At 38.1% G+C, this 27707-nt stretch overlaps 1 protein-coding gene and 1 pseudogene across 2 annotated transcripts in view; both read left to right on the plus strand.

Annotated features, from left to right (window-relative positions):
* The window catches only part of CTNND2 (catenin delta 2), a 918117-nt gene that overhangs the window by 79169 nt on the left and 811241 nt on the right, over positions 1-27707 (plus strand). The window lies entirely within an intron of this gene.
* LOC129498767 (developmental pluripotency-associated protein 4-like) lies at positions 5116-6036 on the plus strand (annotated as a pseudogene).

Genomic DNA, 27707 nt, shown 5'->3' on the forward strand with positions numbered 1-27707 from the left:
CACATCTGAGACCTCATTCTAATATTTTTCTTTGTCATTTTTATAGTTAAATTATTCAAAATATATTTATTGTATTGTGATAAAAACTGTGGCCAGTAGGTTACATGGATACACCCAAAGTCCCTAAGAAACAAGGAGAATCCTTGGAATTTTTTTTAAAGGATTTATTTATTTATTTGAGAGAGAGAGTGTGCGCACATGAGCAGTGTGCGGACAGACAGGAGGTAGGGAGAGTGAGAAAGAGGGAGAAACAGACTCCCTGCTGAGTACAGAGCCCAAAGCAGTACCTGAGATCATGACCTGAGCTGAAATCAAGAGTTGGGCACTTAACCAGCTGAGCCACCAAGGCACCCTTCCTTTTGAATTCTTTGCTTCACCTCTCCCCACGCCTCAGTACATCTTCAGGAAGACTTTAATGGAGAAGAACGTAGTAAACATTTATTAGTTGCTGCCTCACAGCTACAGAACTCTGAACACTCCTGGTCGGTGAGCACTCAATTCCCCAGAAGTATCAGGAAAGGAAAGTACTTGAGGTTTTGCGGTTATTTTTCTTCCATTAAGAAAATAAAGACAGATTTTGGTTTCGTTTAAAATCTATATTCCTGGGATCCCTGGGTGGCGCAGCGGTTTAGCGCCTGCCTTTGGCCTAGGGCGTGATCCTGGAGACCCGGGATCGAGTCCCACGTCAGGCTCCCGGTGCATGGAGCCTGCTTCTTCCTCTGCCTGTGTCTCTGCCTCTCTCTCTCTCTCTCTGTGACTATCATAAATAAATAAAAATTTAAAAATAAATAAATAAAATCTATATTCCTTTTTTCCTCTCTCTCTTATTCACAAAGCCTCTCTCTCCTATTCACATTAGCACTTTGAATTAAATATTTATTGAACTCCTATTGTACAGACACTGAAGTAGGATCTCAGAGAAATGCGCAGCCCTTCCCCACAAGGAACCAATAGTCTATGAGAAAAGAAAAAAACTTATTAAGCTTATTTATAAGCCTCTGAAAAGGTTCTAAAAAGAAAAATAGGTCTTGGAAGCAAATTGTATCTCCTTCCCTCTGCTTATATCCTCATCTACAATTACCTGCTTTATCAAGTACCTGGCACCTTCATTTGTAAGTTGACTCACAGTTGAGGCTTAGTTTCAGTTGGCTCATATGAGCTTTTCTTTTCTAATGCCTGTGACACACACACATGCACACACATTCTTTGGTACATTCTTATTTTCTTAGACTTGCTTATTCCAGTACAACCTGTTGCCACTACCTTATTGCTACTTCAACCTAACAGACTTAGAGGTTAAGAATGCAGACACTGCAGTCAGTTGGCTTGCTTCAGATGAGATTCCCGCCCTGTGCCCCCTTTCTGGCTGTGGGAATTAAACACTGGCTCATGGACTCATACATAGTTGAAGGAATTAATACATTTAGTTAGTGAATTAATGAATTCATAGGCATCCCTGTATTAATGCTGAAGCCCTTGCCATAATGTCTAGACCCATCATAAACAATAAATGTATTTCCTTATTTTCATCTATCCATTCTTCCCTCCCTCCTGCTTTTTCATCATTAATTGATTTCCATGTTTAATTAGCCTGCATGTGTTTAAGAACCATAATCACCCAGCAAACTCATGATGTTCTTATCCTCTGGAAGGAAATGTAATGTATGGTTTTGATACTGGATGAAGGAGAAGTGGAAAAAAGAAAGTCCCATAATATATACCTTTCCTTAATCAAATTTTGAAACTCTCCCGAAATTTTTTTTAATGAAGTTTTAGTTTAGTCTGTGTCCTCAATTTCTGTGTTCAGATTATGTGCTTCTTTCCAACATTAATATTCTTATTTTGTAGTATTTTTAAGCATAAAGAACATCTTTCCTCTGCTGTGCTACATAAGGCCCTAGTCCTGTTTGAGCTGAATCATAGTATCCTCTGAAGTGAACGTGCCCACATCCCCAAGGTCAGGGCGAGTGCCTTCCATAGCCTCTGCCTTCCAGCAGGTCCTGTGGAATCCCCTAACGTCTCAGTGGAGACATAGCAGTCTCCACTCCTGGTCTCTTTCAGATAGAGAAGCTGTCTGATTTTAATAACCACACACAATTTTCATGCTCCAAGTCCAGCTTGATTCTGAATTTCCATCATAGCTACAGGTCAAAGCTGCTCCCACCCTGACCAGTGGGATGGAGTTGTGTTGGTGAATCAGCAGCCTAGCTGGCTGTCTGCTGTCCTCACTCTGTGCTCTCGGCTTCTGCTGAGCCACTTAGGGGCAGAGTGGTTGTATTAATTCAGCCAGCTGTGGGGCTCTAATATGGCAGGTCCCAAATGCTAGTTCTGCATGAACCCCTGATCCCTATAGTTTTCATGGGTGACACACTCATAAACTCCTGAAATTCTCTCCTGTCTTTAAGCTGGTCCTGTGCACAGAAGACCCCTGACCATATCTTGTTTCTGTAATCTCCTTGCCTCAGCGCTCTACCCTGTGGGGCAAGGATGCCACCGAAAGGCTCAGGCTAACTTTTGTTTTCTCCAGGTAGCTGATGGGAACTTCACACTTACTTTTCTTAGCAAAGAAAGGATGACCAGACTTAATCTCTCCTTGCCCTCTTTCCTTACCCTGCCCATGATGGCTGCCCCATGCTGTGTATGTTTTCAGATTTCTTCAGACATGTGCCAGCCCCCAGGCCCAGGGACACTAGACAGGCCCTCAGAGCACTCTGTATGTGAGTACCAGGGTGGACTCAGGCTCTTGCAGCTCAACTGGCCATCAGGTGCAATGAGAAGCTATCCCTCTTCCTCCCAGACACTCCCTTATATCTCAATGGCTATCTTGGAGACCCCATCAGTGGCCTGGGGGTCGGAGAGGAGACTTCTTCTCTGCTCTCCCAAAGTTAGGACCAGACACCTCACCTCTTAGCTAGTCTTGGAGGAGGCTGATGGCAGCTCTTTTCAGCTGCTCTCCTTAGAAGACCTGCTTTTGCTGAAATGCCCAGGGAGAAGGAAGAGCTCCATTCTTCGTCCTGTGTAAGTATTAACAGATTGCTGGCACAAGCCCTGTTACCTGAATGGCATATTTGATTTGGTTTTAATTAATATTTAATGTTAATTTTGATTCATAGGTACAGAAACTTCACATTTTTTATGGTTTTGAATTAAATTTCTTTTTCATTTTCATTTTGTTCATGGCAGTGTTCATGTCATTTCTACATTTGGCTGTGTATCACTCCTTAATGATGTCTGCCCTGTCTTAATGAACGTTCGTTTTGTAGGGATTTGGGTTTTTATATATAACTTGCAGGCATAATTCCTTTAGCAAGTAGGATCTTGGCATCCACAAAATTCTCATTAATGAAAATCCTACAAAATGAGAGAAGAGCTTAAAAGTAAGTTCTCAAATAGAGTTTACTTTTTATAATCTAAATCCGCTGTTAAATCTGCCCTGGTCAATTATAGCTTAGCTCTAGTTGATCTCAATAATGGAAACACCAACTCACTTACCTTGTTTATAAATCTTAAATCTCAATCTCCATTGTAATCTTACAACCAAAATTATAGTAATATTGCTACTATACTTTCATTTGATATTTTATTTTATTTTGATCAAGTAGAGAAAACTCTGTATTTGGGCTGCATTGCAGAGTCCTCTTTATAATGAGACCTGGGGGTTTCTAGCAAGATCCTTGACATTTGCCCATTAAAACTGCATCTTGGATATGATTCAAAGTAGCTTAGCCTCAACCAGCAGTAGCTCATCATTTGCTGTGTAGCTTCCTCTTTCCACCTGGCCAGGTGCCATTCATTTTGCTTTTCCACATGTACTATGTAGTTCTCCATCCCATGGGCCTAGGTGCTGTCACTACTGCTTGCAAACTTTAAGATAAATTTTAGAAGGATCTGCCTGTCATAGAACTATTTACATTAACCATCCATTATAGTGTTACTACATCTATCAGCAATATCCCACCATGTGGACTTGAACTACCATCGTCTACCATGTCTTTTTTATTTAATTTAAAGATTTTATTTATTTATTAATGAGAGACACAGAGAGAGAGGCAGAGACACAGGCAGAGGGAGAAGCAGGCTCCATGCAGGGAGCCTGATGTGGGACTTGATCCCGGGACTCCAGGATCACGCCCTGAGCCGAAGGCAGGCGCCCAACTGCTGAGCTACCCAGGCGTCCCTACCACGTCTTTTAATTAAATGCATGTCCACTGGGAACTCAGGTGTTCTGCAATGTCAAGATGTCTTTGCTCCTATGTATGAAATTTCTGGTTGTTCTCTGTAGATACACAGAAATGCATTCTGTTTCAACGTATAGACACATTTTACTCACATTTTAAAATTTGCATTGGCACAATTTTATTTTTTTATTTTTATTTTTTTCATTGGCACAATTTTAAATGTTTTAGATAGCACCTAATTGAACTTTGAAATATTTGACTTTCATCGGTGTTAAAATGGCATATGCTGGGATTGTAGATACACAAGATAAATAAAATACATAGGTGATGCGAATATATGTCAGGTACATAGCAAGCATAAATTTTAAAAAATCTAAAAATTATAAAAATTGCACAATTAGCCATTTTGTCATAGCTGTAATAGATTATACTTCTCAAATAATTATTCAAATTATTATAGGATTTACCTGGAGCAGTGAATAAGTGTGCCCATCAGTGACTTGCAGGAAAGCGTGCAAATTACAGCTTCATTTGAAAGCCTTCTTAACATTTTGATTAAAACACTTATTTAAATGTTTGCTTTAAAACACATGTGGACTGTTCTACAAAGTGGATGCTGACATAAGATGAGGTATATGTACCACCAAAAATATCAGTTGCTAGGGAAGTATTTGAAAATGCATGCCAGTTCATACAAGACCCAATTAACAGTATAAATAGTTGAATAGACTTCCATAACAAGTGGTAGTGGATGAGAGTTATTCAGGCTATTAAAATGATAAATTAAAGAAGATACTTCAGATTGTAACGACATTCCAGGGTTTGGGTGGCTAAGGCAGAGCTATGCTATTTCATTTTATTCTAGAAGAATGTAGTACAAATGAGATTCTGGATTTCAGGAGTAAGACTTTTTGTCAACCTTGACTTCTCTTTGGATATGGAGAAAGCAAAAGGCAAAAAGGGCTTCACGAAGCGGCGGGGCGGGGGAGGGAGAGACTATCTGGCTGGCCAATCCCAACCTGTATTGGAAGAAGCCAAAGAGAAACAGCAGGCGTATGGTGAACCAAAGTTACCAGGAACCTCATCAAGTGGGACCAAACGGAAGAGATCTATGAAAGAAGGCAAAGCTTCCTGTTCAGAAAAGACGGCACAAGAGAGTACAAGAGTAAGAATTCGGAAGAAAATCCCAGTTCCTCCATTACCTTTGAAACTACCACCAGCCAACTTGCTTCACCAAGACATCCTGTGGGCCTGGTGCCAAGAACTCCAGCTGAGCACCAAAGGCCAGAAATTAAATGTATATAAGCGAACCTGCGAATATGCTTACCCAGATCAAAAGAAGAACTTTCCTGTCACCGCAGAGGAGGCCAAGATTCTCACCCAGACACAAAGAAGATTGATGATGGAAAAGGGGTTAATGTCTCTGGAAAGTCCTGGAACAAAGATACCTTCTGATGGAACCTACCCTCCTGAAGTGGCTGCCCCTCCTGAGGGGTCTGATGCTCTCCTGTAGGGGGTCAATACTGTTGCTGTGACCACTTTGGCCCCAGATTCCATGTTTGCCTACTGGTCCAGAATTGCAGCCAGGGCTGGGAAGATGGAGACAGTGGCATCGCCACAGGAGGCCCACGGTGCCAAGTGGTGTGTGGTCCATGGGAGAAGTATGCCTGCAGGCACAGAAGGTTGGGTTCACCTGCAATTTCATGCAGGACAAACCTGGGTGCCTGAAAAGCAGGGGAGAGTATGTGCCCTCTTCTTGCTCCCCGCTTGTAACTTTCCACCCCCATAGCTGGAGGACAATATGCTGTGTCCCAAATGTGTTCGCAGGAATAAGGTGTTAATGAAAAGCCTCCAATGAGCTTTCAATAGCAGGAAAAGGGACACAGCTGTAATTATAATCAATGGTACAAAGAGAACTACAGTCAACTCCGTGGTGACACTGATGGCCGCCCTCCATGCTGCCTGCTTACAGGGACACAGGCTAGTGCATTGCAGATATTACCCTCCAACCTCCACTGGGGCCTGTGGCTTCATGGGTTGAGATGCAGGAACTCTTAGATTTTAAATTGGAAGAGCATTTCAGAAATTACCACTTCTTCTATTTAATAAGAAGAAAAAGTCATTCATACTACCAAACGTTTACCCTTCTGAAATAGGAGTGACCTTAACTTCTTTTAAAGTGGGAACCTGAGCCTTGCCTGGCAGAGGGTTTGGGGGTGGGGGGTGGAGTGGAAAGTACAGGAGTGCTTCCACACTGGATTTCTCTGCAATTCCAACTCCTCCAGAGATGGCTACACCTTCTTAGGTTCGTGACTTCAGGCTGTTGAGTATTTTAAACCAAAGGTAAAGCTGTTATTCTTTCCCACTCCTAAAAACATACTCTTAATATAGAAAACATTTTTTGATGTTTTCTTAATAACCTGAGACCTCTATGGTATGTCTCTGGGATAATAATATGGAACACTTTGTGGGTATTATTTCTACTTGTAACTATCATGTGTGTTTCTACTGCTTAAAAATATTTAAGGGTACTTCTGAATCATAAATTCATAATGTATTAGATTTTAAATTGTATATAAAATCATCTATTGTATATAGGAGGCCATATACATTTTGGGCAAATTCTTAATATTCTTAACTCAGAATTAAGCTAAAAATCATGGTTTTCTTTGGCATGATTCTTTTTTTAAAACCACTCAAATGAAGTATGAGAAACATGAAAAAAAGCTATACGTTTAATGTATATAATTTGATGAGTTTGATTCATTTATAATTTTTTGTGTCCTTCCTAAATTTATAGTCCTGCAGTTCTTAGAAAAGATTTTTTTTTCACTTGTGTTCTTATGGCAGTTTCCAGCATTGTTTTATTGTTGTGGATTTGGAGATTATGAAAAATTTTTCCCCCTCTCTAATGTACTGGAAGGAGTAGTAGAGTTAGAAAGTTTGTAACCATTAGGATATGGACAGATTTGGGCAAGAATTCTCAATAAATGTTAAAAATGTTAAAGAAATTCTGAAAAAGCCCAATTGTAGGGTTTTATTAAAGCCTATATCTGAGTGTGTATGTACTTTTAAGTGTTTTGTGTGTGTGTGTGTGTTTTGCTTTGTTTTGTTTTGTTTTGCAGTGGGGAGATGACAGTTCAGGTTGCTTTGGCCCTATAAAGCAGGAAAAAAAATTCCACTCAGAATTGAGTGATCATAGGAATTTATTGTTTGACTTATTTGAAAAGTCTGCAGGTATTGTGGGCTTCAAGCATGGTTTGATCAGGGTTCTATGACTTGTCTATGTGATTGCCTTCACTTTTCCTCTTTAAGAGGAAGCTTGATTCCAGGCATCTTCCATTATCATAAAACAAAGGTTGCAACAGTTCTGAATGTCACATTTCCAAATACATCTACTGGAGAAAGGAGCCTTCTTTTTCTTGTCACCAAACAGAAATACTCAGGTTTGCTTTTATTTGTCTATCTTAGGTTTTGCCCACATGTGTATTGTTCACTGAGGTCAATGAAATGACCTGCTTGGATTAGCTGAGATCTGGGTTGCTGACCATTTACTACCCTAGGTTTTGTCACAGTGTGGTGTTTAAGTCAATTCAACACAAAAGCCATGGCCCCTGAAAAATGGACTAGGAAAGGAATAAATGATGGAGAGATCCCTACAGTGTCTGCTCAGTGGGGGGAATGTGAACTAGGAACCTAGAAAAATAAATAGGGGCCCTGTCATGTCAGCCTCAGCATAGTTTCCAGGCTTGTAGTTATGGGAGGACAGAAGGGATTTGGTCTATTTCCAAATTGACCTCTAAACTAAAGAACACATTTTTTACAGAATTAAGAAACATTCTAATAGTCCTAAGACTTGAAATAGAGCTGGAATTGCAAGGATTGCAAACATGGAGTAATGATAATGACCTGCAGTTCTAATTAATGTAATTAATTTGATTCCTGCCCCTCAGGTGCTGTCTCATCTTTATTCAGATGCTGGTGATCTCAGGGAAGACATCTTGATCCACTCCATTTAAGAAAGCAGCATCTCACCCAGCAATTCCAATTCACTTTCTCTGCTTGGTTTCTCCAACACAGCTGGACATTTCTAAAGTACTAGTTTATTTCAGTGTGTAGTGTTCATTTCTCTCTTGTAGAAGATATGCTCCACAAGGGCAGGGACATTAGACTGTTTTGAACATTTGACTGTAGTAATGCTTTCATTGTCTAATAAATGCCTCAAGTAGAGATACATTACCACGTATCCTTTTATTACGTTACAATAGCACTTTAAGTTTATAGGGATAGCCATTTTACTAAAGATTTTTAAGGAAGATAATGGAACAGAAAAGCATGCACATATCTTTCTGAGGATGCCACGTCTGATGCTGTTCCTAATCTAAGACACTGCCAATTTCTTCCCTTCATCCAAGGGCAGTGTGTTAGTTGACTCTGGCTGCTGTAACAAAATACCGCAAACTGGAGGGCTTAAACAACAGAAATTTATTTTTTTGAGTTCTGGAGGCTGGAAGATCAAGGTTCTGGTCAAATCAGTTCCTGGTGAGGACTTTCTTCCTGACTAGCAGATGGCCACCTTCTTGCTTTGTCCCCACATAGTCTTTCTTCAGTGCATGGGAGCAGAGAGAGAGAGAGGAGGCACGCACATGCAAGCTACCTGTCTGATGTCTCTTCCATTAAGGACACTGATCCTTTCAGTCAGGGCCCCATCCTTAGGACCTCATTTAACCTTACCTACCTCTTTCTTTCCTCCAAATACAGCTACCCTGGGTTAGGGGTCAACATATGAATTTGGAGTGGAGAGTTGGGAGATACAAACAGTCCATAACAGGCAGTTTACCTGTAGATCCAGTGTCTAGAAAGAAATTGGGCTATCAAGCCTTAATTTTTTAAAAAAGATTTTATTTATTTATTCATAAGAGACACACACAGAGAGAGAGAGAAAGAGAGAGAGAGAGAGAGAGGCAGAGATATAGGCAGAGGGAGAGGCAGGGTTGCTGGGGGGAGCCTGATGCGGGACTCAATCCCAGGACCCCGGGATCACAACCTGAGCCAAAGGCAGATGCTCAACCACTGAACCACACAGGTGCCCCTCAAGCCTTAAACTCTATGTGATTTTACTAATCAGATCCTCTCATTATTGAAATGGGAGAGTTCATGAATACTTATTCCCCTTTATCTTTAAATGCCAAAATGAAAATAGATCAGAAGCTTAATTGACTTTTTAGCACTTAAGCAATGCATAATATAAACCTAGGACTCAACTGGACCCTGTCTAATGCAAATTGAAATTGGGTGGATCTAGCTTTTAAATGCACAAAATGGAAGCATTTGCTACTTTACGTATTGACTTATGTGAAGAGAACTTCTGATAGCCTATTACATTTATTTGTCATTAATCATCTTATTTCATGACAGCCTTTTAGAAAAATCTAGTTTATGATCAGTCCATTGTGCTACATATGTGCACTCATATGTGCAATCAAAAGGGCAATGAAATAACCAAATCCTATCAGCCATTCTGCTGACCCATTAAACTGAGCACTGGAGATGGTGTTGTAAGTTCCCCAAGCAGTATTTAACTGTCTTCTCTGTAGTTAATACTGTCTACCCAGATCTCAATTAAGCAGCTTTGTTGTGTGGTGGAGAGAGCATGGCATTTGGAATTGGAAGGCCAAGGTCAGATTTTAGCTCCTCTGTAAACTATGTGAGGAAGTTTGTACATGTGGTTCAGTTTCCTCCATGTCTCAGATCCCAGTTGGTTCCTAGGAAATCCAACAAGTATTTGTTGGCTGAATGTAAAATCCTCATATATTTCTAGTAATGTCTTTTAAATGTAAACTTTTCATTTTTAGGATGCTTTCTTATGGCTTAATGTATAGTCAGTACATCTAACTGAACATAAACTATGGTAAAGTTCATATGATCCATACAAAATATATTATGGATACAAATAGAAGAGCCATTTTCACCACTGCATGTTACAAAGTGTATCTTTCTTTAAAAATAGATCCTTGAGTACTGATTCCAGGTGTTGGCTAATTTATCCTAGGATTTTAGGCTCACATTAAAGTAGGATGACGACATTTAATTAGCTGATTTAAGAGGTTCATCGTTTTTCATTTTAATCAATAGCATACCTGCATACATACATACACCCACATGCACACACCAGTAATTTGGTCGCTCTCCAAATTACAATCATGCTTTATAATAAGCGTTAGAAACGAAGTTGTTTTTTGAGTTAATGGTTTTTCTGACACAACACAATTGATGTAATTGCAAATCATATTTTATAGTAGATGAAAAAATGCTCATTTTAATTTAGAAATCAACATTTGTTAAAAGTAGTAATCCACATTTAAAAATTTAACGCAATGCACATTTAATTTTCAAAACATTGCTCCAGGCAGTGGCTTGACATTTCTTATAATTTATCAGATTGCTTTTCAAAATTAAGCTAAAAATTAATTTACTATAGTAAATCCTTGAAAACACTATGAGTATCATCCCAAACGCCACAACCGTCCTTAATAAACGCCTTTCTTCTTTTTCATCCTCAGTGTCATACTTATTCTTAATTGCTTTTTAAGCTTATGTCATAATCTTAGCAATTTAACTCAAATTAACATGATGGCTCAGATGGCAGCTTTAGCAAATGCTCAGAAAATGTACATAATACCATTTAAAACTACTGTGCTAGATACTAGATTTGGATTTTCTGTATAAAATATAATGTATTATATGCAAATATATTTCATATAGTAAAAAATATGAAGTTCCACTTGAATGCATATGGTGTTACATTCAGTTCTTACATTTAGGATGCCAAGTTTTTCTGGGCACGTGATTTCCTCAATATTTAAAAAGTAGGGTACTGTAAGTTTCCATGCTTTTTGCTTCAGGGACTGATTCTTTTATTCATTGACTGGATCATTAATGCCAGTGTTTATAGCTGGTATTGTTTCTTAAGTTCTACTGTACCATTGAGAAGTCATGCAAGTTCTCCCTCCCGTATGACAGTTACTTCCCTCATACCCTGAGCTCTTCAACCATTATGGATTGTACCATGTATTTGACAAAATAAGCCATTAATTGTTTATAGTTGTTTTTTGGTTGTCCCCGACTAAATTGTGAGCCTTTAGTGAGCTGTGACCCGTTCCTGTATGTTGGTATAGAACAGAGCTTTACTTTATCCTTGTGTACACCTGGTGATAAGTCAGTATTTGGTGGTGATGATGGAATGTTACTTGCAGTTGGAGGCCTGATTCTACCCTGACTTAGTTAGTACTTTTGCCTCTTTTCCCTGGCATTAGATAGGCATTTCTACCATGGCTTATTTCTTTATCATTTGTTAGATTCATGCTTTCAGGATATCCAAAGAGGTTGAGTCAGTTCAGAGTTAGGTAATGACATTAGGAACGTGTTTCTTGATTTTTGAAATAACCTTCCAAGTATAGAGTCTAAGAAAAGATGACTAGGCTTGAATCTTGCCAGTTTATTGTGACACACATACACTTTCAGAATTTAGACTGTCCTGAAGATTCATCTTTTATGTTTGATTGTGTTATGTATGACTTTATATCACTTTGAAAGTGATATGATTCCATGGAATGCTAGAATAAGTGGAGAGCCCATTTAGAATTCAGTTGTATTAAGAGGCTTAAAATAAGGTTGCCATAGTTAAAAATCTGATCATGGAAATATCCAGATTTTCCATCATATCACAGAAAGTTTGTGCTGTCGCAGTTTGCATAAACATTCAATTATTAGCTCAGTTCTCAACCTGTATCACTCCCAGGGAGTTAAGTTCTAGGAATCTTCCTTCCATGAAAACCATAGATTGAAGTGTTCCCAAGCAGTCTTAGTGGTGATAATTCTGACACCTTTCCCTTCTTAGTGGACTTGGGCCATTATGGCTCGAGTTAATTCCCTCTGAATCATTTTGGATGTTTTATTGGTAGTCGTCATTACTCTCCTTTTCACTTTCAATGTCTTTTGTAGTAAATACACATAATGCAGTTTGAAACTGCTGAGCTTCTGGTCATGTAAACATTGTAATGAAAGTACCCTTTGTATTTCAGTACAGATCAGTTCTGCTGAAATCTTTATAAACTGTAGTCCAATGGATCCATGTTCCAATGGGATGGAGTAAATAACTGAAGAAGGATGAAATCATTTTAAGAGATCTTGTATCAGATTTGGCATGTGCAGTTGATTGTTCAAGGGCTAGCTAGTCTGACGAGTGCAAGTTCTCAGTGCCTTACCTGTGATTTGGAGATGCATAAGGCTCTGAAAACCAAAGGTTCTTTTATATGTTCATGGAAAAATCATTAGGGACCACATCTCACCTGGACTGCTGCACAGTTAAATATAGTCCCTGTTCATCCCACTTAATGTGAATGCTCACATTTAGGCTTAGAAATATCAACAGGCTTGGTTATGAATACTACTCCAGACCTTGCTGGGAGTGGTATGTAAAAATGGTCAATGCAGCATGTTTCTAAATCCAAGAGCAAATGAACATGGAAACACTTAAAATTCCAAGGATACAGATAACCAACTGGGGAGCCTGTAAAATATGATAGTTAATAATTGGCTCTGCTAAGGAAATAATGGGGTTGTGATCAGGCTTGCGAAATGTTGCTGTGTTTTGGGAAGTGCAGAGATGTTGGTTCCTGTTGCTGACTTTGCCGTGAAGGGTGGTGGTTTATATTTTTCTTAGTGTGAGTGCCTATGATAGAGGGATGAAAGAAAGCAGGTGAGGCCAAAGTGGTGGACAGGCCAGCCAGGAGGGGGAAACAGTAAGGAAGAATGTCTAGTTGTAGTGGAAATCAACTTCTGGTAGCTCTGGAAAGCACCACAGAACAGTTGGCATGAAACTTATTTGAAGGCCCAGAGCTGCAGAAAGGTCCTGAGGGGATCCGGTTCTAAATTAAAGAATTCCCAGTGAAAGTTAGGGTTAGTTTAAGCAGTGATTGATCTTAGTACTTACTGTGCTGCATTGTGACTGCTGTTTCTATCTCTGCACCCTGCTGGACCGTAAACTCTGATGAGCATCGCAGTTTTCCATCTCTGTGTTTGGGGGAGGGGTGCTCAGCTCCTGGCACAGGGCCTGCCAGGTGGCGGGAGTTCAGTAAATGCTTGGGAATAAGTGAATCAAGCATGTTTTGTTATGCTCCAATAACTGTAAGTCTGCACATTTTGTTTTAAATGTATGATGTTTAATGTGGTGCCATAGAGTAGGAAAAGGAAGAAGAGTGGCCACATGTTTCTAGAATCCCTTTGGACAGAGAAGTGGGATTGATTTTCAGACTGCGGTGCTTATGCTGTCCCATCTCAATGTTAATATAGTGTGGTACCCTACATCTGATGAGAATATCTGTTGTGAGGAGCAACTATTACTAATGGAATATTTCCTGTTTTTCTTTTGTACCAAAGTGGAATGTAAGGGAGAGAACCATTGTAGAAAGCAGCATATAACCTACTCAGACACAATCATGAATAATACAAGTTAATTTATAGGCTTAGCAGTTCTAATAATAATGGCTGTGTTAATATATATTTGATAGAAAAAACATGGCATGCATTTCCTTTTGGTTAAATAAGCCCATGGGAACGTGCAGACGATGCTCATATGCCTTTGTTCCTGGGTCTTGGTGCATGCAATTTGTAGACTGAGTCTCAAGGGGAAACATTTGGCTTTGCACAAGCAAATCTATAATGATCACAAGGCTAACAATTCTAAAGCTATATTAGAGAATGTGTCTGCATTTTCCTGCATTTCCAATCAATTCTCTGTGTTGATCACGGTTCTGAATTATGTGTTGTATATCCTCATTCTGTGGGACTTGGTAACCTCAGTACCATATCTGTTGAAGTAATACTGGGGACCATTGATGGCAGTTTTTTTTAGCACTTTTTTGTTTTCTGGTGCTGCAAGATGCTCCAGGCTCATCTTGTACTGTCCCTGCCACCGTTCTGGGGATCAGCCATGTTTCCAGAGAGCCCTGGTTCCTTTTATTGGAGAATGGGGTGTACTCCTTGCTCTTGGGGTATCCTTGTGTTAGACCCTCTCTGGTGACTGGGCAAGGAGTACATGTGTGGGTACTGAGTATATATACCTATCTATAAATGTTTCCATACGTAACCATCTGTATCTATATGAAACTACATACTACAACTCTACTCCCTTAGCACATGGATCATTCTACTTCCTCCCTGTGTAACTTCCGACTCTAAATATGAGAAATCCTCCCACCCATCTGCCACCCATTTACTTTAGTGTTCAATTACAGTTTACATTTACAGGAGGAGCAGAATTGTTAACCTGTAGCTCTGTGGAAAACAAAAACTAGATTACAGTGCTTCAAGACAATTGATTTTCCTTTAGTCCCACAGTCTGCACTCACTTCCAAAGTTACCTAGGTCACTCTGTCTTTGCCCCCCTACTGCCTTCAGTGAGATGATTCCATGTTTGTAACACTGGCAGATTGCTTTGTCACAACTGCATTCCACTCTTAGATTCCCCCATCTCCTAAATGAGTTTTAAACTTTGCATACACTAAGTATCCCTCTTGTGCTGTAAAGTTCTGTGGGTTTTGAAAAATGCATATTATCACGTCTCCACCATTACAGTTCAATGGAGAAACAGCTTTAAAATATCCCCTGGGTTGCACTGGTCATCTTTGTTTTCCTTCCTCAAAACCCTTGGTCAGAGAGATATGGATGCAGAGATGAGTCAAAACTTGGTTATAACCAAAGTATCTCATGTAATTTACTGAATGCTCCACTAAAAGTGAAAAGGAGAATGTTTGATTGGGTACAGATGGTTATCAGTGTATCAGGTGTTGACCTTTGTGATCACCTGACTGGCTCACTGCCACTGCCCAGCATCATGTTAGCTTGGGAAAAGATCGGAATGCCAGCTTCAAAGTATAAGGTTTCTACTGAATCCGTACTGCTTTTGCATCATTGTAAGTGTAAAGATTGTAAGTTGAACCATCATAAGTTGGGATTGTCAGTATTTAGAGTCATACAGTCTGTAGCCTTTTCGGACTGGCTTTTTTCCTATAATAATAGGCATTTAAGATTCATCCGTGTCTTTTCATGTCATGGTAGCTCATTTCTTTTTATTGCAGAATAATAGTTCATTCTGTGGATACCCCCAGTTTATTTATTTTTTCACCTACTGCAGGAAACTTTGCTTGCTTCCATTTTGGGTAACAATGAATGAGGCTGCTGTAAACATTCACATGGGGGTTCCCCCAGCTTTACTGAGATATAGCTCATATGTAACCTCCTATAAATTTAACGTATACAGTGTGATGGTTAGACATGTTTTCAAGTACTTTGCATAGGTAACTAGGAGTGTAATTGCTGGATAGTATATGAAGAGTGTATTTCGCTGACAAATTGTCTTCCACAGTGGCTGAACTGTTTCACATTCCCATCACCAATGAGAGTTAGGTTGTTCTGTATCTTTAACAGCAATTGGATTATCAAGGTTATTTATTAAATTTTTTAGCTGTTCTAATGGAAGTATAGCAACATTTCATTTTTGTTTTAATTTGTGATGTATTTTTAAAAAGGAGCAATGGCTTTTACTTGAAATAGCATCTATCTAGAAGTCCCTGGGTCAAAGTCTTGGCCAGTCTTAACCCAGAAAGTATGAAGACTTTGAAAAAGTGGACAACTCATAAGAATCCTCGGCATAAAAATTAGCAGTTAAAATATAGTACATTTTTTTTTTTTTACAAATCAGATTGGAACAGAAAAAAATCTGTAAGAAAAGAAAAAAAACAACCAACAGCAATATAGCAGGATCAGATATGGGGAAGCGTAGACACTGATTGTAAAACATTGAATTCTAGGAGGACTGGTATAACGTTGTATGAGTCCTGAGATCTCTGTTTGAAACAGTAGCAGAAACAGGTTGTAGAATGGGAAATAAACTTCCTTCCTCTCATATTGGAAGACACTGGACAATGACAGCCAGCAACATACTGGAAAATGAGCTATGGGGAATCACATGGAACAGAAAGGGTTATTTCCATAATGTTTCATTAGCCTTTAGTTGGGTGGCTCTTTCTCTCACTCCTCAACCATTGAGCAGAAGCCCTGCTGAGCCCACCTCTGAAGTATCACTCAGCACCCAGTCAGCAGCTGGATGACGGCAATAGCTTATTTACTCAGTCTTGTACTTTGTAGGTCTTTTTCCCCATTGGAACCAAAATGCCCTTTCAAAAACAGAGAGTTAAATTGCTCAGTGGCTCTTCGTTCTGTGAATGTTGGGATATCTTAATTAAATCTTGTGTAAATGCATAGCCTTCTCTTTTTTTTAAGATTTTATTTATTCATGAGAGAGAGAGAGAGAGAGAGAGAGAGAGAGACAGGCAGAGGGAAGCAGGCATGATGTCGGACTTGATCCTGGGACTCCAGGATCACGCCCCGGGCTGAAGGCAGGCACTAAACCGCTGAGCCACCCAGGGATCCCCTACAGAGCCTTCTTTATAAACCTTTCGTATATCAGAATTCCATCTTCTTTCCCTTTATGTTCTAAAAATCTTGAAATGTGTCCAGGTCCCTCATATTTGGTGCTTCAGGGCAAATCAGGGCCCCTACATTATAAGTCTTTGAGAGCAAAGATTGTGTTTGTTATACAGTTGCCCGTATTAAGGACTCAAAGCTTGCTAGTTGAATGAATATATATTTGATAAAGTGATATTCATTATAATACAATTAATAAGTAGAATTATCCTAATAAGTAATAATAAATAAGTTAGGATAGAGCCATATAGGGGACTGCTATGTACTATTAAAATCATGTTTGGGTTGTATCCAACCTGGTAAAGTATATGCACTTTAACAAATAATAAATAAAGCTATTTATATAGTATTCCAGGATCAGAGAGATATGTAGGCAGAGATGAGTTTGGAAAAAAAAGTGTTAAAACATCAATATGTTCACATCTCCTAAATGTCAGAATTTTTTTCCTTTTTGGGCTTTTTCTGTATTTTCTAAATATTCTATAATTAATTATGAAGTTGCTTATTTTTTCAAAATTTGTTACAAAATATATTTTCATTATTTAGAACACTATGTTCAGCTCAAAATAACTGATTATTGTTTAGTGATTTGGTATCATAGTATTGCTTTTAACTTTGACAATAGGGAGGTGCTAGTTTAGAATAAAAGTGAAACTTATAAATATACAATATGGTTAAGGGTATATAAGCAGATGTGAAAACCATAAAGCCAAAAAATAATTGCTGCCTATGGAGAGACCCAATTATATACCTGGAATGTGCCAGCCGTTCTCATTTCAAGCACTTTTAGATACAATGTCCCCCCAGAAGCCTTGCAAAAATGGAAACTATAATTGCTGAATTATCATAGGTGCAGCTAGCACTGAATGTAGACATCTCTGTACCTGCTCAAATTACATTGTTCGCAACTGAGCAGAGGCCCAGGTTTTGTTATTAAATACAGAGCCAAAAACAGATGTGAGATTTAAAAGATCTGAAAGCAACTGTATCATCGATTCAATGCTTTGTACTTAGTAAACGCAGTTATCTCTTTTCCTCACCCTAGGTGAGTATGAGTTTGCTCATTATTACATTTGTTCTGTATTGGCTCAGAAAATAAAACCACTGTGCAAACTTACACAAGAGCTCCATGCTTAACTGGTACCTATCAGCTACCAAGACATTTTGCCAGTATGCTGTTTAACTCCGGGAACAACAACAATGGAAGAATGTGTTCATTACGGAAGAAAAAAATAGTAAAAGATAATTATGGAAGAACACCCTTGGAAGGGTCTAAACCAAAAATTATTCCTGTAGGAAATTAGCTTCTTAAATACTTCTTTCTTTTAGCACTGGTAGATACAAAGGACACCTCATGAAAAAGTCACAAAACACTCTATGTTCTTCCTCATTAGTTAATTAGAATGTTACTGCTAGTCGACAGGACATTTTCTGAAAGTCGGAAGGTGCAAAAAGGGAATTCCAAAATGGGTTTTACGATTCATAAATACTGTAGAGGCTCTCCTACTTTATCTTTGAGCTTTAAATATAATACTCAGGTTTAAATAAGAACGATCAGGCTTCCTCTCAGCTGAGGGTATTATGACAACACTACTCTGCCTGTTTATCTTACTTTATTTCATTTTTGTCACTTGTTTCATATATTGAAGAAGAGTCCGAGGAAAATACTGTTTTAAAAGCTTCTTTAGCTGACTGAAAGTCATGCCATTGTTTCCCACTGTAACCTGGATACACAACAGAGTGTCTGGTACACAGTAGGACCATAACGAGTGTCTGCTTCATGGACAAATCAGTCAAGGAAATTATGCTGGTTAGTTCTGCTAATTAGATCATGATGCTCAATAGTGCCCTTGGTATGTGTTCTGTGATTTCATGAATACAGTACGTAGGATGTCATACGTAGACTGAGTTTTGAAGTGTATGTCTCCAGGTGTTTTATGTTATTAAGAATCACACGGATAGTATCCGATGTTAGGAGCTCAGATGTCTTCATGCCATACTGTTATTGAATCATCTTGGCCTTCAGCTCCTGTCAAGAATTCCATATATGCTAGTAAGTGGCTACATAGGGAAAGCCCAAAATAGTACTCTGTAATGTAATTATTTAAAGATTTTAGTTCCATTCAACATTTACTCAACATCTATTATGTATCAGGCTTTTCTCATATACTTTGTCATTAAGTCATCTCAATAGCCCATGAAGTTGATATTATTAATCAAATTTTGGGGAACATATTACTGAGGATAAGAATTCAGTTGACTTACTAATAAGTAGCTGAGTGTACCGCCAATCCAACAAGATTCTTTAATCAAAATCTACCACCCCGGGCTGTCCCTTTTAGAAATAATTTAAGATGGAGTTTGGGGTAGTAAAAAAAAAATGTATGCAGTGTTTTGATATGAGTCTGAATCTCTGTTTTGCTGTTCATTCTATAACTTTGAGTAAATTACATAAACTTTCTCAGCCTCGTTTTTTGCATCTGCAAACCATACCTTGACCCGCATAATTTAAGTGTCACGTAAGTAGCTTCTGTTGCTATTTATGCTGTTAGGACATTGTTTCATGATAAAGTATCACTAGCACTTAAACAACATTGAAAAGCCTCTTCTCTGTCCAAGTTGAGATTTGGACAGCAAAGGGGGGGATGTTTTATAGTAGCGATACAGTAACACCTCATGTCTTCTCCCATTAAATTCTATATAGGTGTCCATAATTTGCCTGAAAGAAAATAAGTGCATTGAAAATACTTAACTTAATAGGGGGACTAAAATTTTATAAAAATAAGTACTTCATGATTAAATGTCTTGAAAATACATACATACTTCAAAGGGGGGGCAACAGTAAAAGTGTACAGGTTAAGCTACGAAATTTGGCCACAAGACAAAGACATAGATACCAGCAAAGAATCCACATCTTTAGTACAAGAGGTAAAACATGAACAGAGCAGGGCACCTGGCTGGCTCAGTCAGAGGAGCATGTGACTCTTGATCTTGGGGTTGTGAGTTCTAGTCCCACATTGGGTGTAGAGACATTACTTAAATAAATAAACCTTAATAAAACTAAAAAAAAAAAAGAATAAAACCTGTGGTAAACAAAACCAATATGAGATTAAAAACATCACCAGTGAAATAAAACTGTAGAAATTAAAGATAGAGGGGTGCCCAGGTGGCTCAGTCAGTTAAGCATCTGCCTGTGGCTCAGGTCATGACCCTGGGCCCCAGAATGGATATACTGGTTTCCAAAGTGACAGAACATATGCCACATACTAGCTTGCTAAATATTTCCAGGGTGAAAAGGGTAATTGAGTTTTCAGTTGGAGAGACATTATAGAGTCCTAAGAAAAAAAGTAAAAGCACAAGCCATTGCAAAGAGGATTACTCATAAAATTTACAAACACTAGGAGAATATTAGTATATGGCATAAATTAAAAAGTGTGCAGTGTGCATAAGGCAACTATTTTGATTGTTTTTCCTACTAAATGAAAGGTGTGATTTTATATATATGTATGTATGTATTATATGTATATATATGTATATATGTGTGTTATGTGTATATATGTATATATATGTATTATGTATTTCACTAAGTAATGTATATGTATATGAGTAAGAGTATAAGATGACTATACATATGTACATATACATAAATATATACATTCCAATATTATTTTACTGAAATAAAGTAGTGTTATAAAAATGAAAAATTTACCTAAATGTTTCTCCACAGATTCAGGACATTTTATTTATTTATTTATTTTTTAAGATTTTAGCTATTTATTTTTGAGAGAGAGAGCACAACAAGCAGGCAGGGAATAGCAGAGGAAGGAGAAGCAGGCTCCATGCAGAGCAGGGAGCCAGATGCGGGACCTCTCCCAGCACCCTGGGATCATGACCCAATCTGAAGGCAGATGCTTAAGCAAGCGAGCCACCCAGGCGCCCCAGGACTACTTTTAATCTTGAGCAGAAAGCTGTGGTATGACTATGGAAATAGAGGAAAGGTACCAGTTGGTGATCTGGCCTGCTTTTACAAAGACACCATTGATTATAAAGCATCTGGGCGAACAAGTGAAATTCTTAACAAAACCAAACCATAATTTAGCAATATTGTAAGTGTTACTGCTCAACAGTAAGTCAGTCTCATCATGAAGAAAAAAAAAAAAGGTGAACATTCAACATGCTACCCTCACGGACTGAATGTTTGTGTCCTCCCCAAATGCCTGCGTTGGAACCCTGTTTCCCCAGGGTGTTGGTATTTGGACGTGGGGCCTTTGGGCAGTGCTTATGATGAGGTGGGGTCTTGGGGCAGAGCCCTCCTGAAAGGGGTTGGTGCCTTCGTAAGAGTCGTGAAAGCTCTTGTTGCTCCTTGCTCTCTACGTGTGAGGAAACAGCAGAACATAAAAGCCAGGAAGCAGACTTCTTCTGGACACTGGATCTGCTGGCTCCTACATCTGGGACTTCTAGGTTCTAGAACTGAGACGTAAATGTTTCTTTAAACCGTTGTGTCTGATATTTTGCTACAGCAGACCAGACTGACTATGACAGTCACTGGAAGGGATTTCGTAATGGCATAAAACAAGCATGCAACTTCTGCATGATCAACCAAGAAGTCATGTGGTGACTCAGTAGAGGTATTGTCTGTGAAGGAAGGACAACTCGTTCACAGTAACAAACATATGAAGTAATTGGTAATAAGCCTTAATCCAGTGGGACATGTGATCTACCTGAAGAAAACTAAGAAATTTCATTTGAAAATATATGTATTCTTATTTTATTTTATTTTTTTTTTGCTTTTCTGGTGATCATACCATTTGTTCTTGTACCCAGATATACTGTACTCCTGTGCTTTGGAGAAAAACTATAATGGTGGCTCAGGAAATATTTCTTGACTGCATGAATAAAGGTTCTGAGGCAAGACCCATCTCTCCTGTGGATAACATTTCTGTTCCAAACTATGTTCATTCATCTCTGAATTCCTTGGAACACATTTACTTGTAGCACACACTAAGTTAATTCAAGAACTAGTTATTGTAGTTGCTATTAAAGTATTCTCATTAATAATAATGATAAAATTATAAGTACCTCTGTTTAGGAAAGTGAAACAAAATGGAGATGTCACATATTTAAATCTTAAAACATGAATTCCATTGAAACCTAGGCTTGCTTTTTAGGGACAAATTGCATCTTTATTATTAATATAATCACCTTGAAATGTGCAATAATCGTTTGAATGTGTATAGTGCTAATAAGTTCCTTAGGGAACAGTGATAAAAGTAAAATGCATGAGGGGAAGCTAACAAACTCAAATTTGAATGCTGCTATTAATATTTTAGGAGAAAGTTTGTTTTCAGTGGTTTAATAATACATCAGTTTAAAAAAAAAACTTTTTTGAGGGTGAGCTTATTTTTCTGTGGCAATGCATTTCTAAAATAAAAGCAAGTTTGAAAAGATGTTGTCTGACTTTCCAGAAATATCTACCATAAATTGAAGACTAGTCCTGTTGGCTTTTACTTAAGAAAGGTATGTTTTTAATTATTTTCTTCTTAAAAATTTTTTAAAATTTTAATCCCAGTGTAGCTGACATATAGTGTTACACTACTTTCAGATGTACAGTATAGTGTTGTACAGCAGTTTCATATATTACTCAGTGCTTATCATGATAAGTGTATAGTTTTTAAAATATTCTTTTAGTGAGTGAGATGTGAGCAAGGCAGAGGCAGAGAGAGAGAATCCTGAAGCAGACTTCACCTTGAGCGTGGAGTCTGATGGGGGGCTCGATCCTAGGACCCTGAGACCATGAACTGAGCCAAAACTAAGAGTCAGACCCTTAACCAACTGTGCCAGCCAGGTGCCCTGTGATAAGTGTACTCTTAATCCCCTTCAGCAATTTCACTCAGCACCCCCCCACTCACCTCCCTTCTGGCATCCATCTGATTGTTCTCTATAGTTAAGAGTCAATTTTTTTGGTTTGTCTCTCTTTTTTCTCTTTTGTTTTTTGGTTTCTTAAATTCCACATATGGGCAAGATTATTATGGTATTTGTCTTTCTCTGACTGGCTTATTTCACTTAGCATTATACTCTCAAGCTCCATCTATGTTGTTGGAAACAGCAAGTTTCATTTTTTATGGCTGAATAATGGTCTTATATAAGACCATATTATATAATATATGTATATAATATTTACCACATCTTCTTTATCCATTCATCTATTGATGGACACTTGGGCTACTTCCATTGTTTGGCTATTATTGATAATCCTGCAGTAAACAAAGGGGTGCATCTATTTCTTCTAATTAGTGCTTTCATATTCTTTGGGTAAATACCCAGTAGAGCAATTACTGGATCATAGGGTAGTTCTATCTTTAGTTTTTTGAGAAACCTCCATTTTGTCTTCCACAGTGACTATACAAGTTTGTATTCCCACCAGCAATGCAAGAGGGTTCCTTTTCCTCCACATCCTTGCCATCGCCTGTTGTTTCTTGAGTTTTTGATTTTAGGTAATTCTGACAGGTATGACATGGTATTTCATTGTGGTTTTGATTTGTATTTCCCTGATGATGAGGGATGTTGAACATCTTTTTATGTGTCTGTTAGCTATCTGTATGTCTTCTTAGGAGACATGTCTGCTCATGCTTTTTGCCCATTTTAATTGGATTATTTGTATTTTGGGTGTTGAGTTATAGAAGTTCTTTGTATATTTTGGATACTAACCCCTTATAGAATATGTGATTTGTAAATATCTTCTCCCATTCAGTAGGTTGTCTTCTAGTTTTCTTGATTGTTTCCTTTGCTATGCAGAAGCTTTTTATTTTGATGTAGTTCAGTAGTTTATTTTATTTTTTAAAAGATTTTATTTATTTATTTTTTAAAAAGAATTTATTTATTTGTTTGTTTGTTTGTTTGAATGGGGAGGAGCAGAAGGGGAGGGAGAGAGAATCCTAAGCTGATTCCACACTGAGTGCAGAGCCTGACTGGGGACTGGATCTCATGACCTTGAGATCAGGATCTGAGCTGAAACCAAGAGTCAGATGCTAAACCAAATGAGCCACCCAAGCCCCCCACCCAATAGTTTATTACTGCTTTTGATTCCCTTGCCTCAGGAATCCTATCTGGAAAGATGTTGCTAACCGCCAATGTCAGAGAAATTCATGCTTGTTCTCTCTTCTAGGATTTTATGGTTTTAGGTTTCACCTTTAGGACTTTAATCCATTTTGAGGTGTGTGTGTGTGTGTGTGTGTATTGTGTAAAAAAGTAGTCCAGTTTCATTCTTTTGCATGTAGCTGTCCAGTATTCCCTACACCATTTATTGAAGAAGCTGTCTTTCTCCCATTGCATATTCTTGCCTCCTTTGTCAAAGAGTAATTGATCATGTAACTGTGAGCTTATTTCTGGGCACTCTATTCTGTTCCATTGATCTATGTGTCTATTTATGTGCCAGTACCATACTGTTTTGATGACTACAGTTTTGTAATCTAGCTTGATGTGCAAAATTGTGATGCCTCCAGCTTTGCTTTTCTTTTTCAATATTGTTTTGACTATTCAGGGTCTTTTGTGGTTCCATAAAAAATTTTGAGGTGGTGTTTTTTTCTAGTTCTGTGAAAAATGCTATTGGTATTTTGATAGGGATTGCCTTAAATCTGTAGATTGTTTTGGGTAGTATAGACATTTTAATAATATTTGTTCTTCAAATCTGTGGACATTAACTTATTTAACACTCAGCAAGGAAAAAATACTGGAAAAGCAAGAATCAACCTCAGATCTTTCAGATTTTTGAGAAAGCATTCTTATCTATGACTGAAACTGCCTGTTACCTCCTTCAAATTCTGCAGGTTAAAATAACAATCATTTATAATGTCAGGTATGAATATATCTGCCTATGACTTCTATATTTTATATGTTGCATTGCATGTTTTAATGTGAAACCTTTTAAAGCAAAACTTTTCTGATGAATAGTTATTGCCAAAAGATGTTTACAACCATATAAATCCTCTATATTGGTAGAAAATGTAATTAAAATAGGTAGTATGAGTTTACACACACACACGCACACACACACAGACTAGTGGTTTTCTCAGGAATAGAAAGATTCTAACATACAAGAAAATAGTTCTCAGGAAAATAACATTTAAAATATTTAAAGAGGGCAGCCCGGTGGCTCAGCGGTTTAGCGCTGCCTTCAGCCCAGGGCATGATCCTAGAGACCTGGAACCAAGTCCTACATTAGGCTCCCTGCATGGAGCCTGCTTCTCCCTCTGCCTGTGTCTCTGCCTCTCTCTCTCTCTCTCTCTCTCTCTCTCTCTCATGAAGAAATAAATAAAATATTTTTTAAAAATATTTAAGGAAGTAAGTTGATATCTGCATTATTTTCAGGAAGCTCTAGTGGGGAATGCAGTTCTCTGCCTTTTCAGCTCATCTGATTTTTGGAGACGGATACAATGTAACCCATAACCAATATTGTGTGTGAAACAAGAGTCAGGAACGAGTCTGGTTTTTCAGACTGGGCATCTAGAAGAATGGAATTTGCCATTCGTATGAAAGGAGAGACTGAGAGAAGCAGGTGGATGGGGAAAATCAGATCTGGGACCTTGTGAAGATAGATTTTGATGAGTCCTTCTGAAGAGTGTATGTTTAGAGTGTGGTTCGGGGTCCCCTACACCAATTAAACAAGAAATCACAAAATTGTTATCTAATTATCTATCTCTGGAAATGTTTATCAGTAACTCATTGTGTGGAAAAAATATATTGATTGCATAAAATAATTTTTAACTATCCAAAACATTTAAAGTTTTTTTTTTCTTAAAATGCATCATGGGTTAATCATGATATGTATTAAAGAGTTCTGCAAATGTGGACTTCTTTTTTGCTCCCTAAATAAATGTAGCTTGTGCATTTTTTCCCCTTAGTTAGTTTATCATTTCAAGTCTCGGTTGGCAAGAGTTTACTGGCTGTGAATGGGATCTGGCCAGGAAGCTTTCCTTAGGGAATGAGGAAATGGAAGCACAAAAGAAGCATTGTGTACTGCTAGAATATTCTTCTTTGAAGAGGACATTGCTGTTTTATTGGTGGAAGTAACCATGGAATTCGATAATTAAAAGACAGAATAAGTAAAATTCCAGGCAACAAGAAGTGAGAATTTTATAAAAAGCCATGTCAAGCATGAATAATATCTTGAATACTCAATTCATTGGCCTTGATATGCTTCCTCTTAGACCCCTGCTGTAATTATATTTAAATTTCTGAAAGCTTTCACGCTTGTACAAAAATACCCAGGGAAGAAGTGTCTCAGGACTTTTTTCTCTTATAGTTGCATACCATGTGATAATAAAATATTCATGTTTTCATTGAGTTAACCGATATTTTTGAATTATTTGAAAACGGAAAGCAAAATACATGCTAGGACTAATTTGATAGTACCAGGTTTGTGCTAATAATCATTATGATGGATTTTTTAATGGATACATGTTTGGTCAATTAAAAAATATATGCATATATGTTTTAAAGAAAATTGAATCTTGGTAATTAAATTAATTGGCATTGTCCTACAATTTTTGAGGGTAGAACAGTGCAATAATTATTATCAGTTCTTCCTAACTCTGCAATTAGAGCATTGAGTTTGGCAGGAGTTCTCTCATTTAAATTGATTATCATTGGAGAATAAAAACTTTGAGACCACATGGTCCAGAGAAAACTGATGGTGAGAAATTCTGGTTTCATTCCCAGGTTTAGAATTGCTCCATCATATGACTTGGGGAGCAAGTCAATTAATTCTATTTGTAGAACATTAAATGCAGTCACCCACTTTCTTGGCATGCAGTTCACATATCTAATTCCATTTGACCAGAGTGAAACAAGCATGACTTCATTTTGCTTCTCTAGAGTATCCAATCAGATATACTAACAATTTTTCTTTCGTCATCAATTATAAAATAGGGAATGATGAAGAAGTTGAAATTCTGAAGATTGAGACTGACAGTGTCTAAGAAATTATGGACCAGAAAGTTTAGCAGTAATGAATTGATAGGACAATTTGGAGTTACAAGGCAAGAGAGTCTCAGGGCCTGGGAGGCTTTTTCATGAACCATTTTTGTGGCAAAATTATATTGGAGATTATGATCTGTTTAGGGTTACTGGGCCCCAAGAAGCTGTGTTTCTTTAATATTTGTTGAACACATTATCAAATATATTCTAGCCATTACAATTATACCTGTTACCCAGTGAATTAATGAGCATCTGATATAATTGTAGTTACTCTTGATTACAGTTCAACATTATGACATAAATGGCTGTATTCTGTGCCCCCTCCTAGTCATTTCCCGTTTTGCTCTGCTTGATGCATAGTTCAGATCATGTTCCTTTTTTTGTCCTAGCTCAGATAACATTGGGCTTAAAATCAACATTTTCTTGTTGCTGGTGCTGTGCCATCTTCCTCTTGGTTATTCCGTTGACAGCTTGAATCTCCAAGTCATTCCCTGATTCTTATCTGCAAGACACCCCTGGGGTGCCATTATAGAGTAACTCTAACTACGTGGCTTAAAACAATGAAAATTTGTTACCTTAGAGTTCTGCAGTCTGGATGTCTGTAATCAAGGTTTTGACAAAAGCTTCCTCTGAAGTTCTCAAGAAGGATCCTTTCTTATCTCTCCCAGCTTCTGGTAGCTCCAAGTGTTCTTTGGCTTGTAGATGCATCACTCTAGTCTCTGCCTCTGTCATCGCCTGGTGTTCTTGCATATGCCAGTGTGTTCACATCCTCTTTCCTCTTATAAGGACACCAGTCATACTAGATTAGGAGCCCCCACTACTCTAGTGTGACCTTATCTTAGCTAATTATATCTGCAAATATCCTATTTGTAAATACAGCCACATTCACAAGTACAGGGAGGGATAGGTTCTCAACATATTTTTTGGGGGGTGGGGGTGAGGTCACAGTTCAACCCAGAACAGTTGCCTACTTGGGCTGTTGTCTCTGCCACATGGTTTTCATTC

Source organism: Nyctereutes procyonoides, unplaced genomic scaffold, assembly GCF_905146905.1.
Source record: "Nyctereutes procyonoides isolate TBG_1078 unplaced genomic scaffold, NYPRO_anot_genome, whole genome shotgun sequence".
NCBI classification, from domain to species: domain Eukaryota; kingdom Metazoa; phylum Chordata; class Mammalia; order Carnivora; family Canidae; genus Nyctereutes; species Nyctereutes procyonoides.